Genomic DNA, 21,100 nt, shown 5'->3' with positions numbered 1-21,100 from the left:
CCTTTACTCCAACCTGAGGGACAACCTGAGTGATAACAGGTTGGATGATAGAAATAGCGCACAATAATGCTTCCACATCCTCATCCTTTCTTGAGAGTGCATCTGCCACCACATTTTGCTTCCCTTTTTTGTAGATGATTTCAAAGTCATAACCCAACATCTTTGTGACCCACTTTTGTTGCTCTTCAGAGGATAATCTTTGTTCTAAAAATTATTTAAGGCTATCATGATCCGTTTTTACCATGAAGTTTCTTCCCATTAGGTAGGATCGCCATTTCTTAAGTGCATGGAGTATTTCCAACATTTCCTTCTCATAAATAGCTTTTCTTAAAAAATTTCCCTTGATTGGACGACTTTCAAAAGCAATGGGTCTTTCATCTTGCATTAGAATAGCACCAATTCCATTTCCTGAAGCATCACATTCCACAATAAAGGTTTTTGTGAAGTCTGGTGTAGCTAAGACCGGTGCTTGGCACATTGCCTCTTTAAGATGCTCAAAGGCCTTTGTTGCTTCCGGAGTCCATGAAAATGCATCTTTCTTCAATAATGTCGTTAGAGGTGCTGCTATTCTCCCATAATTCTTAACAAACTTGCGATAATACCCTGTCAACCCAAGAAATCCGCACATATGCTTTATGGATGTGGGGATTTTCCATTCCTTAATGGCTTTAATTTTGCTAGGGTCTACCTTAACTCCTTCATGAGATACAATATGACCCAAATATTCTACCTCCTGGACTCCAAAGAAACATTTGGATCTTTTTACATATAATTGTTTCTCCTCCAATAGTTGTAGCACCCTATCAACATGTTCAACATGATCCTTCCAAGACTTGTTGTAGATAAGTATATCATCAAAAAATACTAACACAAATTTTCTAAGGAATGGTTTGAAAATTGAATTCATCAAACCTTGAAATGTTGAAGGTGCATTGGTAAGGCCAAAAGGCATGACCAAAAATTCATAATGACCCTCATGAGTTCTAAATGCCGTTTTCGGAATGTCTTCAATCTTCATTCTGATTTGATGATATCCTGAACGAAGATCCAACTTGGTGAAGTAAATTGATCCATGCAATTCATCCAGTAATTCATCAATGACAGGAATGGGGAACTTATCTTTAATAGTGAGCTTGTTGAGCTCCCTATAATCTGGACACATGTGCCATGATCCATCCTTATTGTGCACCAATACTACTGGAGCAGAGAAAAAACTTTGACTCGGTTGAATTATACTAGCCTCTAGCATTTCTGCAACCATACGTTCAATTTCACTTTTTTGGACATAGGGATATCTGTACGGCCTAATGTTTGGAGGAACACTTCCTGGAATCAGATGAATAGCATGATCATGATCACGCATAGGTGGGAGACCTTTGGGAGTCTCAAATTCCTTGGAATGATTTTCCAGGACTTTTTGGAGATCTGAAGAAATAGATGATTCTAATGTGGAAACATCTAGTGAACATAATTGTGCAATTACACCCCTTTGCTCCTTTTTTAGAAGCTTTGTCATACCATTAGAGCTGATTATCTTTCCTGGTTTCCCTGCAATACCCCTTAATTCAACTTCCTTTCCTTCCATAGAAATTTTGATGAAAAGTTCTTGAAAATTAAAATCTATTGTACCCAAGGATTGTAGCCATTGGACTCCTAGTACAACATCAGCAGCTCCCATTGGAATGGAAAGCATTGGGCTAGTCAATACATATTCTCCCATGGATAGCTTGATATTATGGCACTTTCCAGAGCAATTTATTGTTCCTCCATTTGCAATCATCACTTGACACTCTGGTGCTGGATATAGGAAGCAAGTCAATTCTTTTGCTACCCTACAGTGAATAAAATTGTGGGTGCTTCCTGAATCAATCAACACTATTACCTTTTTCTTCTTGATTTGTCCTTCTATCTTAATGGTTTGAGGAGTGGTAATTGCCACCAATGCATTACAAGATATGGTCGGATTTATTTGTTCTTCGTCTAGGCTTTGTTCCTGGAGCATATCCTCTTCTTTTGACCTTTCCTGTTCCTTTTCTTCTTCCTCTTCACAATCTATGTAGAATAATTTCTTCTCAGCACACTTATGACCTTTAGTGTATTTGCTATCACAACTATAACAAAGCCCTTTTGCTCTTTTTTCTTCCAATTTTTGTGGTGTCAACCTTATAGGTTGTGGAAGACTAGGGGCAACTGCACTTCCGTCTTTATAGTTGTGAGTGGTATGCTTCCTAGTTGCCATAATTTTGCTTTCCATTTTTCTTGCTAACCTGAATGCCTTCTCTAATGAATCAGGTTCCCAAAGGTGAACATCATGTTGGATATTATCCTTTAAAGACCCTATGAACACATCAATCCTATGTTCCTCTGGAATATCTTTTACCCTTATGTTCAATTTTTGGAACTCCTCAATGTGCTCCATTATTGAACCCTTTTGTTTGAGACTTATCAATTGGCTAAAAAAAGTGTTGCTTTTTGTATCCTCATAATGTGCTATCAATTCTTCCGTAAAAATTGCCCAAGTGATAAATTTTTTACGAGAGCAAAGCCATTGATACCATACAAACTGATTTGGTTCCAAATATAAAGTTGTCATACATACCTTTTGTGTGTTTTGCACATTATTGAAATCGAAGAACTGCTCCATCTGTAATATCCATGTGGCGGGATCCTTGCCATCAAACTTCCTCATATCAATTTTTGGAATATGGTGGGTCTTCAATCCAACATTAGAGTCTATGGAATCATGATTAACATTTCTTTTGTTCACATCATGAGTTTCCTTTACAACCTTTTCACCATTAGTAAGTATTTCTTGTAGAAAATTTGTCAAATCTGTCTTCAAATATGCCATGTCTGTCTTCAAATCTGTCCTCAAATCTGTCTTCAAATCATCCATCTTAGCTTCCATGCCCTTTATCTTAGATTCCACGCCATTTATCTTAGATTCCATGCCATTTATCTTAGCTTCTGTTAGCTTTTGTGAGCGTGACATTTGTTGCACTCGTTCTTGTAATTTTGATATATCATGTAGCATTTCTTCCTCTTCTTCATGAGTCATGCTAGAGCTTTCAGGTTCCTTACTAGGTGTTTGCATTTTATTTCCTTGGGGCATCAGTTACCGATAATAATGCTTTACTATGCCCTTTGAATTCCTTCAAACCAAGCTTATGCAAAAATTTAAAAAAAACCTACACACCTTTTTTCACTTTGTAGAAGCCTGATATTGAATCTGATGTATCTCCGTAATTTTGGATCATCCAGTTCTGAATTTTTGACCTGTAGTAGCCTTCTGAGTCCTCTTTCCAATGCCACAAGTCTGACCCAAATTGGTTTCTCCAAGGAATAGTTATACGAAATCTCCCACGGTGACTTGCTTATAGACTAGTTCAGTAGAGCAAAATTGTACGACGTGCCACGAGTCATTGTTTCGACCTATGGATCTGAAAAATGCATACAAGAAACTAAAGTCCGTCCTCTTTCCATACCTTCTTACGAAATTTCAATCCGATCCTCAGAGAGAAAGTTATGACGATTTTCCCCAGGTCACCTGTTTTGAATGTAATTCAGGAGTCTGCAAAAAGACCAACTTCCTCAGATCATATCTCCGAAAATATCTTGCGAAAAGCTCTAAAATTTGGACCCAAGATTCAGCGTGATTGCTTCTCAAATGGGTTTTTTTTGTGACTTCTGAAACGTCACAGAAAAAATTTTTAGTGAAAATTCCACGATGACCTGTTTGGAGCAGCGAAACCCTAGAATCCAAAGCTCTGATACCAAATGTTATGAAACCAGCTCAAGAAAAGATAGAAAAGATAGATCAATGCCTTAGAATTTAGCCTCTTCGAGGGGGCAACCTCCTTTACATTACATAAATGAACAATTCTTCGATGATTCAAATGACAAAATCTCCTTTCTATATATAGGAGTCTAAGGAGTCACAATATAATCCATCCAACCTAACAATAATAATATAAAGCCACAAAAATAATAATAGAGGGATTCTATGGGCACATTAACATGGGGGCAATGGGGGCACAACAATATAAATAAGGGGTATAACTACAATAGTAATGGGGTAATCACTAGTATTATAGGGACTCAACAGTCCTCCTTCAAAGGGATAAGCTCCTCACATCAAGGGGTTAGCTCCTTAAGGTATGGAATGCATGAACCTTAAAGGAGCGAACTTGCCACCTCAAGATTCCTTCTAGAAGCTTCCATAAATGACTCAAAGTGAGTTTTAAAGAATGTACTTGCACCTTTTTTACTTTTATAGGGGTCCGCACCCATTACACAGAGACAGAGCGGTCAGGTGTGGAGGGGACATGAGCATTAGGTGTGGGACCGCAAGTAATGCTAAGAGAAAGTGCGGAACCAGAGTTTTAGAGACTTTTAAGGGCTTTCTCTTATTTTCAAGGCTTGACATGAAGAACTGAGGCTTAAGACTTGCAAAGGAGGAAAGTATGAGTGGTGATAGACTCACACCGATTGCAGAATGTCATGGTGATTATTATGAGTGGTGATAGTTGCTAACATGGTATGTTGGGATGTCTCACTCTCAAAGTAGTAATCATAATAATAAATAATTAATAAATAATAAATAATAATAATTGATAATTCATGTCAAGTGTTTAATTTTTAATTTTTAATAAATAGTTTAACTAATTAATATATTTATTTTTATGAATAGTATAACTAATTAATATCTTTTAATTAATACATCATAATAAGGATTTATAATGATAGTTAATGATAAGGTAATAGCTATTATCATAATTACTAATGTAAATATTGTAATTAAGTACTAGTTATTATTATTATTATCATAATTAAATTATTATAGCAATGCTACTAACTACTAAAAAATAGAAAGGGAGAGGGAAATCTACCACTAAATGCTATGCCTAAGAAGTATTGTTGACCTTAATTTCTCTGATTAGGGGAAGCCAGCTTCCACTAATCTCCATACCATTGTCTCTGTTGAGATTATGCGGATGCTTCATAATTTCAAGAGCTTCTCTAATCTTTCGTCTATGATGTTGTTCTTCCCTTGCGACAATTGAGGCGCTTTCCAAACAGACATGGTGTTTTGTTTTTGAGGAGTGTTCTGCCAAGGCCGAGGTACGAGACCTTTCATTCTTAATATCAGCTCCATGTTCCTTAAGTCTAGTCTGCAGGGAGTGACCTGTTTCACCAATGTAGCTTTTTCCACATGAACAATCTATTTTATAGACTCCCTTAAGCTGATTTCTATCAATACTATCTTTGACCAACCTCATATCTTAAATCCACTTTCTTGTTATTATCTTTATCATGGATTCAGAATTCCAAATATATCAAACATGGAATGGTTATCAATAACCTTCATTAGTTATAATTCGGGTACACACTAATACTTAAGTATATATTTCTAAATAAACAGCGCTAGGTATGGGTCAAATTTATTTATTTTTAATGAGAATTAATCATGAGCGAAATTACAATTCAGAAGTTTAGATAGATCAAACATGAAATAAAATTCATTAGTCAGAATTGAGGCACACGCTAATATTTAAGTACATGTCTCTAAATAAGCGGAGCTAGGGAAGTATAACAATACAGGTTTCATTGGAATAGTGGACGGGATACCCATACCAAGGTCAAAACTTTGGTACTCTGGGCATTTTTATGGATCTCCAGGTCATTGTTCATTGACATTTTATATTTATAAGGGAACTCATAAGTTCTTATTAACAGTCTATCGTCAAACCTTGACTTCTTCTCCCACATCTTTCTACTTGGATCACCCAGATTAACATTCTCAAAGGCATTTTCAGTGCAATCACTCTTTGACACATATTTCACGAGAAGATTTAGGTTGTTGACTCTTTGTCTAAACTAGAGATCGCTGATAATTATGGTATCATACATTTTACTTATTTGGATGATGAGATAACATCGGTTAAAGGCTCCTTTCGCCTCCCATAGTTACTATTTTTGACTTTACAAATTTTGAATTATGCTAGTATATATGGTTATGTTTCCTCATTTTCATTATAGGACATTTTGATGGAAAGTCACTATTTCATTTGTGTCGGGTCTACAATGTTGTTAAGTCTCTTTTGACTATGGAAAGATATGTATCAAACGTTTTTTTTTTTTTTTTTTTTTTTTTTTTTTTTTTTTTTTTTTTTTTCTGGTCTGTTAGTAGATCTATAAAGCTTTTTGTACTTATAATACATTGAATATATACACTGGTACATAAAATAAACTAGATTTTTTTTCGTCAAAAAAAAAAACAAAACAAAACAAAAAAGGTAGAAGTCAAATTTATTTATTTTTAATGAAAAATAATCATGAACCAAATTATAATATTTGGTTATTTAAAATATATTTTTACCCTAAAAATTGTTTGGAATGATTGGATTGTGCAAATTATATTTCTTCATGATGCCTATCCCACTTTAACAAATTTCTACTAAATTTTAACAAATACATACCCAATTTCTAACAAATATCTGTAAAATAAGAAAAATATAATATTTTTATTGGTTAACATCTTAGACTGTTTTTCCCAAAAATAGAGTACATACGTAATTTAGTTGGATTCCCTACAGTATAAACTGACCACTGAATCAAATCTAATTTGATTTGAACAGCTAGAGATTTTTCAGAATATATTCTTAACAACAACTCTTGTACAACTTGAGCTTTTACCAAATATATTTTTAACAGCAGCTCTTATTGCGCTATTGAACATAAAATATTGGGACTAAAACAAAATGGAGAGCCCAAGATTTCATCAAACCCAACTAAAGAAATATAGTATCAGACCAGGAGAAGTTGTACAGATAACATTTCCCTGTAATAAGACCAACCGAATTTAACCTTTCCTAGACATTGTCCATGATTTTCTCCATAGCCCACCTCATTGTGCAGAGGTAAATTGAGCAATTTTTCATCCGATCAAATTGATTTTTAAACAATTCTTTATATGCAATATTCTGCTAGATATGGTAATGGAATTATTTTAGAGCATGTGCCTTATCAAATGCCCGTTAAGAGTCCAATCAATATGGGAAAATTAAAAAGAAACGTCACAGTTATGGTGAATTTTATTGACGAGAGATAGTGACATATTGTTTATTAACAAACAAAGGGTATTGTAAATGGGAAATTGGTGCGAGTGAGAACTGCATACATAGAGTGTAGTTTCAATAACTGAGCTCAAATAGATGAACCTCAGTGGTCTACAAGACTCCCAAGAATTCCCATGTGACTTACCTAGAAGAGATAAATTTCTTGTGAAAAAAGCTCAAATGTTGCATACCAAAAGTTTTTCCAGAATTATAGGCAGGCACAAGCATGATAAACTATGGATTGACATAACCAAATGAAGCAATATATATACTAATACTAATGCAGAAGATATAATTAAAATAAGAAATATATGTAATAATTCAAAAGCATATGTGAAAAAATATAGGATTATCTTTCGCTTCAAGGATCCAAGAGTAAACATTTTATTCATTCAAACCATACAGTGCACTTAAACTATGAAGGTGAAATTATATTTATCAGTTATTAATACTGCATTTCGATTATGTAGGTGAAGTTGCAAACATGTATTGGGTTGCAATTTGATTAATGAGAAACTTGGTTCCAATCCAAAAGAAAATAAAGAAACCACATAAAAACAAAAACAAAGAGACCACATTTAAACAAAAATAAAGAAAGTATTATATGCAAAGGTCTGGGTACCTTTCTATATTTCTGTTCTGAATATACATTTTATCCAAATACAATAAAGTCGACAATACATTTCAATCTTGATGAATTCTTTGTACTTTATAAGGTTGGTGAAATTATATTTGTTTGTATCTATCTGTATCTGTATATGTACTTCATTTATACTCACCAAATTAACAATATAAATTTCTTGATTATCTTGAATTAAGTCTGCATGCAAAACTTCTCCTGTTGTTTTCGTTAAAACAATGGTAACAACAGAACCAATGTTGTGTTGTTGCTTGAAGCAAGGCTTCAATTGTCTAAGGGACACACATGAAAAGGCCATTTATTCTCTTCTCTCTGGGAGTCCATGGGGGAAAAGGAAACACTATGCATATTTTGGCCTTGGCCTATTCCCTGGGATCAAATATCTCTCTTCTTGAATCTTGAAAATAAGAGGAACTTTCTTGATTTTATGAATATGTTAAGCATTTTGTTGATACTATCCCATAAGAATTAGTTTCTGCTTACTCTAGCATCTGAATGACTGGTCTACTGCCACATTTTTGTGCTTCATCTAGTGGAGTGGTTCCCCATCTATCCAATGAAAATACACTTGCACCTTAATCAAGAAAAATCATTTCCAATAAATGAAAACCCTCTACAGTTGTCATGTGGAGTGGTGTACAATGATCATAGTGTTATAGACATTTTTGTGCCTTACATCATTGAGCATGAAATGTCCATAATCCAAGGGATCCAAAGTCCCTAAAAGAGTTTTTCCTGCCCCTAAAGGAACAAGGTCAACCAATGACAGCTTCTCCCAGAAGTTCTCCACCAAAAACCACTCAGAAACAGTCAATTCAGATCAATTCAGATGCTCTACTAGCTGCCTGCGTTGCAATGCACCCCAGTACACTAGCTAGGTGCATTGCAACGCACCTAAATGCACTACCAGGGTGCGCTGAGCGAGAAATGACAAATGGCAAGCTCATTCAACGAGGTGGAAAGACCTGGAAGCTTTCAGAATCTTCTCCAGTGACACTTGCCTCAATGAATTCGACTAGTGATGAGTAAGAGGCTCTCAACCTCCAAGTGGAAGCAAGAACTGACAGAGAGAAGCCACAAGTCAAAACATAAGCTGACTCATCCTCTCTGCTTACATCTATATATGGGTCTCTCACCCAGAGACCCAGGAGGCTGGAATTTTGTACTTTGGAGAGAATTGTTGTTGGTTTGAGATTGAGATTAGTACATTGGGTGATTTATGCTTTGTTGGAGGAGAGGAAGGGATTCCTTTGCTGGGAGGTATATGCTGGATTGTAACTCACTTGGTTGTATCTCCTCTTGGACTTTCTTATTCTATCAATAAACTATTTGAGTTTCTCCTACATGCTGTGTATCAATGATGTTTTGTTATATTTGCATGTTTAGCTTAATCTGATCTTGAACTTTTTATGAATGTATATCTATATCTTCGTGTAGTTTCTCTCTCTTGTGATCTTGCAGGAATTCGGTGAAGCTGGGCCGGTGAGGGAGCAGGGAGCTGGGAACTATTGAAGAGAGGAGCGATTGGATCAACAAACTAGCGGAAGACACAGGTTAGTTACATCCTTCCTCCTCATTTACATTTCATAAAGAAGAAATACTCAAGTAGTTTTCCTTGTTTGTTGCTAAGGCACTATCACACCTTATAGTGGGATAGGGGCGTTCTGAATAGATACTTTTCCCAACAACAAATTGGCGACTCCGCTGGGGATCGTATCTAGTTAGTTTATTTGTGTTTCTATTGTTGTTCTTCTCATAAACTTAGGAGTGTTGAATTGAACTGCATTTGCCCTTTACAAATGCAAAGTAGAGATCTGCTACTCTAGTCCATTCATTGGGCCTGTTTTTATGATCTGAACAGCTGATCCACAAGTGCTCTAATAGCCCTTTGTGATAGATCTTAGTCCTCCTTTAAATCATCCTCCTAATTGTACCTAATTGATAGCTTTTATCCGGCCAAAAACTGTAGATTAAACTGCAAACCGTGACCCAGAACCCAGAGACAATTCTCGTTTCTGCTTCAGCGCAGGCTCTGTGAAGAGACTCTGCATTTCAACGCAGGTCCCGAGAGGGCTACCTGCGCTGCAATTCAGTTTCTCTGTTCTGTAGGTGTGCTGATCAACCTTTGCCCTGTGCAGCTGTGGTTCTTTGCATCCTTGTGTTCAGTTTTATCTCTGTTTTTTGCAGCCTGTTATCAGTGTGTGTACCTATCTGAAAACCCCTTTTCTCTGCCTGCCTCAGTTGTATAAAAGAAATTGTATTTGTTTTTGTGTATTTGTTACATCATTTGCAGTTTCCCATTACAAAAGTAAACTAGTCATACTGTCGCCCTTAGATCTAGACCTGTCGTAAGTGTCGTTTTGATCTTAGGAGTAAATTTGTTTGCTGTTGACAGTTGATTGCGCTTTTACTTTTGTCTTTTGGTTTGAATTTATGAATTTCTAGTGTCGAAACAAGTGTTTACTTCAAAATCATAAAGTGTCGTAATCGTCTTTTTGGTTTCAAAAAGAAACTTGTTTGTGTTTTCACTTGAAATCGAATTCAAATTTTGTACAACAGCTTTCTTTTTAGGCATCAATATTAAGAAAGTGAAAACAAATACATGCATTTGTGCATTTGCATATTGATAGTTTGTATGGTTTGATTTAGGGAAAGTGCATTTACAGTGTGCTCTTTGCTCTTTGAGAAAAGATTGTGTCTTTCTTTTCCCCTTGTAGCTAGGATTTTCATTGTTGAAAAGAGATAAATGCTTGCTTATCATCTTTAGACTGCATTTAGGAATTGTATATACATCTCGTGGTGATCCAAAAAGGCAAACTTCTAAGAAAGATCAACCTAAAATAAATTGAATGAACTTAACAACGCTTTGTAACTTAACGCACAACATAGAGGTCTAGGCTAGAGACGTGTTCCGGCGTCGTAAAACCTAGTGACTGTCGATCTCGCTGATGGTTGGGTGATTCCTCCTGAGAGACGATAAGCGCCAGTACGGATTGTGCTCCCACATACCGTCGAGTATATATTGGGAGACCCCTATAGGCATAAAACCTTTATCCATAGGAAGCCGTGTCGGCCGCCCTACTGATCGCAATGCACTGAACACAGCATTCGGGAAGATTGACCGCCCGTACCTTAAAAAGTATTTTGCGGTTTTGCGATTGGTTTGGCACACCCTCTACCTAGAACTCCAGAGCAGTTCCTTTTGGCCTTTTTCAGACTCTATAACAGAAAAAGTCCATCCGAGCATTTGTCACTTCAGGCTCGTTAAAACATCAAAGGTGACTAGAGTCATCTTTTGCTTTTTCTCGACTCTTTAAAATTGAAAAAGAAAGTTGTGTCTAAGCGTCGTTAAAATTTATTTTAAACGGAATATTCATACCCTTCTTCCTGCGTTGATCTTTAGGTTGAGAAAATGGAGCCTACCAACCAAGGAATTCCCCTTGGTGGAAATCCTAGTCCCTTCTCCTCTTGGGGAGATGTTGGTGCACCCCATATGGCCACATTGTCGCTTCCAGGACTGACAATTGGCTTGCCGGTCTGGCTCTTCTCAACCAATGTCGTTCAGAACACCACTATTCCTGAACAGTCGAATCAGTAGTTAGACCAGTCCAGAGTTACCCACCAGCCTTCTACTTCCTCTAATTCTTCTTCTCCTCCTTCCTCTTCACTTGACGGGACTGGTAAAGATAAAAACCAAGTTCCTAAGGAGAAGAAGGAAAAGAAGAAGAAAGAGAAGAAGAAGAAGGAGCCAAAAGCGACTGGGGGCAAACGAGTGTCGTCTAACGAAAATCCACACACAGCACTGACTAGGCCTAAATCGCCATGTGTCATATTCAAGGGAGACCACTTTCACAGAGATTGTCCCTGCATCCCTCGGATACTAAGGGACTGGTCTCCCCGTTTGCATAATTCGGTGGCATCAACCTCTGATAGCCATGTTGAAAACACACTGTCAACTAGCGAAAGTGAAGTCCCAGGACAAAAAGGGAGAGCTAGATCTCCCTATAAACTGTACGAAGGCAATCACGCCATCCACCGTTGTCCCTTCTTAGACGAAGCTAAAAGAGTTTTGGATGATCGTCCGGTTTCACCGTTACGACTTCCTCCTAGATGTAAAAAACTCTTGCCGAGTCCTTCGTTAGTTGAGAATCCAGCTGGCCCGCTCAAGTGGTCAGCTGAAGCACTGGTCATTGAAGATGAACCAGCTGAATCCATACCCGACGAAAGTCAAAAGCTCGAGGCGGCAGTTGACCCGGTCTTGCCTTCAGAGGTTTTATCTTCGAATGATACAGTCACTGAGGAGAATAAGGATGACACCGTCCAAATTCTCTTCATCAACACAGACTCCGACGAACACGGGGGCAATCCACCCATTCCTTTATCGCAGGAAGGAAGTTCGTCAGAGCGATACCCGGTCGTCTACTCGGTCCCACCACCAAGCAACCTAGTTGTCTCCTTCGACTGGAACCAACTAGGCAGACCCCGTTTGCCAGCAAGCATACCATTCAGAATTATCGTCCAAATATACAGAATGGTCATGGCTGGCACCATCATTGATGAGGGGGCATCTGTGAGTATCCTTTCCTCTACTGCTTGGAAAGCGCTTGGTTCGCCATCGCTTTTGCCTGAAATGAGAAATCTGACAGACGTTGATAAAGGAACCAGTAGACCTTTAGGGATCCTCCCCAATGTGCCCATAACATTGAAAGGGAAGACCATTCAAATGAACGTGATGGTCATTCAAGGACCCTTGGATTATAACCTATTCCTTGGACGAGACTATATATCTTGCATGGGAGCCATCGTCTCCTCACTCTTTAGAGTAATGTGTTTTCCGCACGAAGGAAGAGTGGTCAAGCTCGTGGACCAGATTTCATTTCCCGGATCATGCATCGCAAATAGTCATATACCGTCCCTAAATGGTATCTTCATGAAAGAAATGTCTCAACCCACGGTCCGTCCTCCCGATGAGCGCGAGTAATTCGGAGGGATATGACTAGAACCCAGGGGGCATGCGTCCTGGTCTGCTTCGGTAGGAAAACTCCGGGTATAGGGTAGGTTTCCGCGGGAGAATATGACTAGTCTATACCCCGTCCGTCTTGGAAGAGGGGTTATTCTAGAATAAGATTCTTTTGTCAAAGTTATGTGTTTGGCGCTCGTTGTCACTCACCTTTGTCTATCTCGATAGACATCGCCGAAGAAGTGTTTTGTTTGAAAGATTAATAAAACAATCTTTGGGTAACCTGAAAGAGGTAGGCCTTTCCTGGTAGAACAAATGTTTTATCTGCAAATTGAGGGGTAACCTTGAGATCGTACTTTATACCTGGGGGCATGCAAACCTTTTGGAGTGCAAGCAAGGGGCGGCTATTTATTTTTTAAATTTTTAGGTCCTCCCTTTAAACCTGTAGGTCTAACCCTTTAAACTCGTAGGATTAGTCGTTTCCGAACTTGCATAACGAAAGGATGCGGGGCATAGCTTTGTAAGGCGCAAGCTCCATAAAAAATGGCATCTTACATGAGACATTCTTATCATATGACTGGATTATCGAGCAGTTTTAGCACATAGTTCATGCTCGTTAAAAAATAAACATAAGATCGAGCAAGTGTTTCAATCCGCGTTTAAGCTCGTTAAAAAATGAACTATCCTCCGGTAAATAACCACCATGAATGTAACATTATCAGCCATTAAAGCCTTGGTCGTGTTTGCACCGTCACCTCCACTTTTCCATTGGCCGATCGTTCACCTCCATATGATTGTTTACCCATTTTGAGGAACAGCTGCGAAGAGTGATTTCACTAGCCATCCTTGTGACACTGCCATGCTTGGAAAATTCCAACCCTTACCTGGAATCAGCTGTTACCCATTTTATCACTCGTTCCTCAAAAGACGAGTCTTCTTTAAGCTCTTTTCATCTGACTCGTAAAATATGAAAAGATTTCCGAGTTTTGGCCTTCCAGCTCGTTAAAGCGACCGGAAGAGCTATCCCTCCTCTAGATTTTAATCTTTTTGGACCTGAGGGATTATTGCACAAAACGATCGAGCGCTTGTTTTGTTCGGCTCGTTAAAACTATCGAAAATTCATCCCTTCTGTATTGTTTTATACTTTTTCGGACTTAAGGGATTAGATGACGAAAAAGGAACTCTGGAGTTAACTTTACGTACCTTTTTAGACTCTCTAAAAATGAAAAGGACCGAGTTATCTTTGTCGTTAGACTCGTTAAAAACATTAATAGCGACAAACTTGTCTTTAGACGAGAACGAGTTTCACTATCGCTAGGCTCGTTAAAACATAGCGATGGGTTTGCCCGAAGGGAAAATTATAGAACAAGCATATGTTATCCTCCTCAAGCTTGACAAAAATAAAGAGGTACTGGTCAGCAATGACTGGGGAAAAATTGGGAAGAAACTCAAAGAACCTTTATTGGTAGCAAGTCGCTCTTGAACATGACACTTCCACTCCGTGCCTGAGTCGGGTTGGGTTGTTTCATTCACCGGTCACATCACCATGGTCTCGCCATACCATCCACCTTTGGGGTAAATGCTACCAATCCATCACACAAGTGTCGTCGTATGTTCAAGAGAAGTCATCCAGAGAAGTCAACCGTGTCCCATCCACTACCATACATTATACTTCATTCTTTCATGACCGCCACCCTGAACCATATATCATCAGATCGTTTTCACCTCCATCAAAATCATTTGCTCCGTTCCGTGTCACTGATGTGGGATACATCAAGGCCCTCCTTTGACGGATCGCTTCTTGTCGACATCAGCTCATTATCCAAGAAGTTGATCTAGGAACACCCCCTTCAGTACTTTGAAGCTTGCATGCCTCAATGGCAAGTTTCTCACTTCCGGCGACAGGTATACATCAATGACCTTCGACCGAAAGATTTTGCGTGGTGTTCGACGCCAAGTCCTTTATTCACACCACGTGAATTGTACTGCAGTACCTTGAGGGTAATTATCATTATCGATGATTCCTCTCGCGCTTGTTAACAATTTACATCATTGACTGGTAATCAAGCGATGTCTTTCCATGTTCGACTTCAAAACATTTCTCACATGGATCGACTTGTACTTAGAGTGAAGATCGGACGAGATTGAAGACCCCGGATCTAGTTTCATCCATCCGGGCTGCGATATATATTCAGGAAAAATAAAGACATTGACATGTACAGCACTGCAGAACAGATAATCATCCTACCAAAAGGATGATGATTTCATCACAATCATTAGTCTACCATCAGACGATTGTCTGTCCTATGTACATAAAATGAATTTATAAAGCTGAGCATGGGAATGCCCGCCTCATCTAGATCATGAAAACAGTATGAAAAATAATGTATTGTATTGTATCTTATTACAGGTCTCCTCCCAGCATTGAATGAACTTCGGATCCTCCTAATAAAGAATTTCACCCGATAAACGGCCTCATACTTTAGGGGGCAACTGTTATAGACATTTTTGTGCCTTACATCATTGAGCATGAAATGTCCATAATCCAAGGGATCCAAAGTCCCTAAAAGAGTTGTTCCTGCCCCTAAAGGAACAAGGTCAACCAATGACAGCTTCTCCCAGAAGTTCTCCACCAAAAACCACTCAGAAACAGTCAATTCAAGATCAATTCAGATGCTCTACTAGCTGCCTGTGTTGCAATGCACCCCAGTACACTAGCTAGGTGCATTGCAATGCACCTAAATGCACTACCAGGGTGCGCTGAGCGAGAAATGACAAATGGCAAGCTCATTCAACGAGGTGGAAAGACCATGGAAGCTTCCATAATCTTCTCCAGTGACACTTGCCTCAATGAATTCGACTAGTGATGAGTAAGAGGCTCTCAACCTCTAAGTGGAAGCAAGAACTGACAGAGAGAAGCCACAAGTCAAAACATAAGCTGACTCATCCTCTCTGCTTACATCTATATATGGGTCTCTCACCCAGAGACCCAGGAGGCTGGAATTTTGTACTTTGTAGAGAATTGTTGTTGGTTTGAGATTGAGATTAGTACATTGGGTGATTTATGCTTTGTTGGAGGAGAGGAAGGGATTCCTTTGCTGGGAGGTAGATGCTGGATCGGAACTCACTTAGTTGTATCTCCTCTTGGACTTTCTTATTCTATCAATAAACTATTTGAGTTTCTCCTACATGCTGTGTATCAATGATGTTTTGTTATATTTGCATGTTTAGCTTAATCTGATCTTGAGCTTTTTATGAATGTATATCTATATCTTCGTGTAGTTTCTCTCTCTTGTGATCTTGCAGGAATTCAGTGAAGCTGGGTCGGTGAGGGAGCAGGGAGCTGGGAACTATTGAAGAGAGGAGCGATTGGATCAACAAACTAGCGGAAGACACAGGTTAGTTACATCCTTCCTCCTCATTTACATTTCATAAAGAAGAAATACTCAAGTAGTTTCCTTGTTTGTTGCTAAGGCACTATCACACCTTAGAGTGGGATAGGGGCGTTCTGAATAGATACTTTTCCCAACAACACATAGTCCATTGAATTGGGGTTTATACCATTGGCTAACAATCTCTTTAACAACTCTGTATTCCCATCTTCTATGGCTTTACGGAGAACACTACCAGCACCTTCTAAGCCCAAAGTTTCTCCATTCATTTCAATTATAGAAACAATATTATCATGCCCAACCTTAACAACCTCCAATAATGGCGTATTTCCAAATTTGTCCATAACATTGATTTCTACTCCAACTAGAATGAGAAAAATTGTGATATGAGCTAACTAATCCTTTGGGATTGTTATTGTATAATATGTAATTAGTTTTAAATTCTGTTTTTACAGTTAATAAGTTACCAAGACACAATTGTCTCGTACGTAGATTTCACATGTATAAATAAGCAATTTTATCATTAATATGATGCTCTTTCATTGTGTTCTTTCATTGTGGAGTTTATTTGGGTTTGTATAGTGGTATCAAAGCCTTGGTTGAGTTGTTCCTAACCTCCATGTATTTGAATTCTATGGCGTAAAGGAGATGAGGAGTGTGAAGACTGTGAAGATAGAGTGCAGCAAAAGGTTAATCTAGTGGAACAATGTAGTAGGATGTCAAAACTATTAACTCTTTGTAATTTTTATATCTTTTAGTCATAATGAAAGACGATTGGAGAAATTTAGTGGCATAATTTTTTTTTAACATATCCTTGGAAGTTAAAATACATGTTGGAGTTTTGAGTGCTTGTTGTTCTCAATAAAAATTGGCAAGACTAAGTCAAATGCCAATGAATGTTGGATTGTTTGTTAAAAGTCTCAGTTCCATGCATCCAAGGGTCGCTTGTTGTTTTAATTTTTGGAGGCTTTATTTTCATTTACTGCATCAAGCGGGAGTTTACTTATAGTGAAATTTCTGAAAAACAATGTTTGCATTTACTGCAGTAAAATTTTAATCACAGTATTTGCATTTACCACAGTAAACATGAGCTTAATGACAATAAAATTTATGAAGGATAATAAGATACATTTACTGGAAACGGGAGATGTCTGAAGGATGCAAAGTTTTTACTGAAGATGAATGATAGAAAGTTTTTTACAGAAAGATTTCTAAAGAATACAAAGTTTTCACTGAAGTATTTGTGAAGGATACTTAAAATGAAGGATATATATTTTTTGGTGGTTTGAATTAAATTTTTTATTGAAGAGTGGTCAATTTTTTGGTGATTTGAAATACATATTTTTAATCACAGTATTTGCATTTACCACAGTAAACATGAGTTTAATGACAATAAAATTTATGAAGGATAATAAGATACATTTACTGCAAACGGTTTACTGAAGCTGAATGATACAAAGTTTTTTACAGAAAGATTTCTAAAGAATACAAAGTTTTTACTGAAGTATTTGTGAAGGATACTTAAAATGAAGGATATATATTTTTTGGTGGTTTGAATTAAATTTTTAATTGAAGAGTGGTCAATTTTCTAGTGATTTGAAATACATATTTTTAATCACAGTATTTGCATTTACCACAGTAAACATGAGTTTAATGACAATAAAATTTATGAAGGATAATAAGATACATTTACTGCAAATAGTAATAAGAGGCCAATGGTAAGTTAAAAAAATATGGAGGCTAATAAGATTTGAACCTAGCTCTCTACTAGGTTATTTTTGAAACTTACAATTAAACCACAAAGCCAACTTTCTTTGAAAAAGAGAAGAAATGAATTTATATCTTTTCAAAAGTATTGCATATATTTTGAATTTGAAAGGATTTGAAGAATATTTGGTTGCATAACGATTATGACTTCAAGTTTTCGTAGTTGGATTTGTTCTTAATGGAAAGGAAAGTTATCAAGATTGGTTTAGAAAGCTTAATAGTGCCCTTTTTTTTAATGAGTTGTGGGAAGTTTGTCAAGGAAAGAAGGATAGCGATGGAAAAGAAATTGCACTGAAACCGCTTGATAATGAAAAGAAATGTGCAATTTGGGAGATAAAAGAGAACAAGGCATATGAATTAATAAGTGCATTGGTGACAGAAGAGGTAATCAGATGTATCGTTTCTTGTGGTACTGCATTCGAAGCATTAAAGAAATTGAAAGAATTGTATGATTCACACTCAAAACTTGAAATTATTCAGTTATTGTTAAAGTTGTTTAATTTGGAGATGAAGGATAATGATCCTTTGAAGAGTGCCTCTGAAATAAAATCCACTTTTCATGATATAGAATCCATTGGAATTAAAGTAGATTTACAACTTACAACTTTTATAAAAGTCCTTCACCTTGTCTATTCAAACTATTTGCATTCTTTCCAAGCTAGTGGATAGTTAAAAGAAATTACATTCGATAAACTAGTAATAAAAATAGCTGAGAGAGAAAAAGCCTTTCGGAAGAAACAGGCTCCATCTAACTATAATGTAGAACCTTTGTGCCTTGCACAAAAGGATCAGAAGTCTCACGCTGAAACTTCTAGAGGTGATCAAAGTAGTAGAGGTCATGGTAGGAGAAATTATAGAGGCAAGGGGGGGAATAATCAGGGAGACAAACAACAAAATTATAGACAACAAAGGAATTTTAATGATAGACCAGCTATCAAATGTTTTAGATGTGGTAAAATTGGTCATACTGCTACTAACTATAAAATCCCTTGGGAGAATGTTAGTGAAAGGAGAGAATAGTTGATGAAAAGAAAGATCAGCCACCACTAGATAATTCAGGAGCCACTTGTCATATGACATTTAGGCGAGAATTTTTTGAAACTTTTAGTGATGATATTGATGGTGTTATTTACTTTTCTGACAAGTCTCAAATTAAACCATATGGAATTGGGTCTATTCGTTTGAAGATACTGAATCTTCCATATTATGTTCTATAGGATGTGCTTTATATTCCATAGTTTCAACGAAATTTGATGTCTCTTATCCATATTCAGTAGCAGGGGCATTCTATTCATATATTTGATGACATCATCGAGATAAGAAGAGCATATGATCATGCAGTTGTTATGACCGGTGTGGAAGAAGGTACGATTTTAAAATTAAATGGTACTTCATCTACTAATTCTTGTGAAAGTTCTATTCTTTTGGCACAACAAAGTGATATCTTGTCTCTCAGCTTGTTGTGGCATGCTCGATTTGGTCACATCAATTAAGACAGCATCAAAATTATGAAAAAGCAAGGTATTAAAGGTCTTCCGATAGTTCCAAGAAATATTACAACTTGTGATGCCTGTATTATAAGAAAGCATTGTAAACAACCTTTTCATAGTTCTTCTTTTAGATCTTCATGAAAATTAGGTCTCATACATTTAGATTTATGTGGACCTATGCCTGTCACAACTGCAAATGGAAATAAATATGTGCTGACATTTATTGATGATTACTCGAGAATGTGTTGAGTGTATTTGTCGAAGAATAAGTCACAAGTATTTGAAGTTTTTAAAACTTTTCATTTGATGATTAAAAATGAAACTCAACATAATATAGGCATTCTTAGAACTGATAATGGTGGCGAGTACACTTCTCATGTTTTTGAACAATATTTGAAGGACAATGGAATCAAACATCAAACTACCATACCTTATAATCCACAACAGAATGGAATCACAGAACGTATGAATATAACTTTTCTTAATATGGTTAGGTCTATGATGTTCCTTAACAATGTTAAGTTGATGTTTTGGGGAGAAGCAGTGCTTTGTGCATCTTATATGCACAATAGTTTTCCTTCTCCTATCATCAATAATAAATACCCTTATGAAATGTGGTATAATTGTCTTCTTGTTGTTCAACATTTTAGAGTCTTTGGTTCTCTATGCTATGCATTAATTCCTAAACATCAGTGCAACAAGTTGGGTGCTAGAAGTCGAAAATGTATTTTCTTGGGATATTCTGCTACTTCCAAAGCTTATAGTTTATATGATGAGGAGAACAAGAAGTTCATTATTTCCAGAGATGTTATTTCCCTTTAATCAGATAAAAGTAATTCTATTGTTGATAGGCAACTGGCTTATTTAGAGAAATTTGCATCTGAGAAGTTCTATTTTGAATTTGATAATGATGGGGGGGCTCCCATTCTGGATCAGTCTATGGTTCTTCCATCATTGACTTATCAGAATGTTATTGCTAAAGAAAATTTGGATGATAGTAATGTTTCTGCAGGACCTTAAATTGCTCTTGAAGAGCCTGTTCTTGAGCCTGTTTTTCAAGATGAGCAACCATCACAACCACTTCAACAACCTTTACAAAGATATACACGTGCTCGAAATGTTCCAAGCAAGTATGATGATTTTGAAACAAGAATGTCTTCTAAGGATGATTCGGGTAATGTTTCTCATGACTGGGAATCCAATATTGTAAAATTAGCGAACCTAATTTTTTTGAAGAAGTTTCTAATTGTGATGAATGGAAGGTGTTGGGTGTCAAATCTACATACTTGTCCCCTACATTTTTACTCTCTCTCACTCCTTTGTATCATTTATGTTCACTAATCACTCTAAATGCATAAGGTAAAACCCCTTCGATTGTCTTCACGGAATGTTTAACTAATGAAGTAATAGTCATGGATATTTTACCTATGCAAGTTACTAATTTTGCCATTTCTACATATCCGATGGTCAAAGGTCACAGATGCAATTCACAGAAGCAATTCCAAGCTTTCAACACCATATCGGCAGCGCTGTAACATCATAACGGATTCTAGGCCTATTTTAGACCTTTCTTGTTCTCTCTCTCGGCAACTAGTTAGCCATTTCAACGATTATATATTGATAGACATTAGCTTCCATATTGAGAGACGTTTTTCTCTAAGTATTGCATAAGAAGGGTTTCAATGCTGTGAATCGGGGTTAGTCGTGCAAGAGATTGAGATTGTAACAAAAGA

The 21,100-nt window shown here is 37.1% G+C and overlaps 1 pseudogene; it reads right to left on the bottom strand.

Moving 5' to 3' along the window:
• Positions 1-8,183: 8,183 nt before the first annotated feature.
• The window catches only part of LOC149189642 (potassium channel KOR1 pseudogene), a 103,624-nt pseudogene continuing 90,707 nt past the window's right edge, over positions 8,184-21,100 (bottom strand).

Source organism: Pinus tabuliformis, chromosome 3_1 (genome assembly GCF_031772625.1).
Source record: "Pinus tabuliformis cultivar Carrire ecotype Pingquan chromosome 3_1, CPIR1, whole genome shotgun sequence".
Lineage (NCBI taxonomy): Eukaryota > Viridiplantae > Streptophyta > Pinopsida > Pinales > Pinaceae > Pinus > Pinus tabuliformis.
This window is presented reverse-complemented; position numbering and strand designations above follow the sequence as displayed.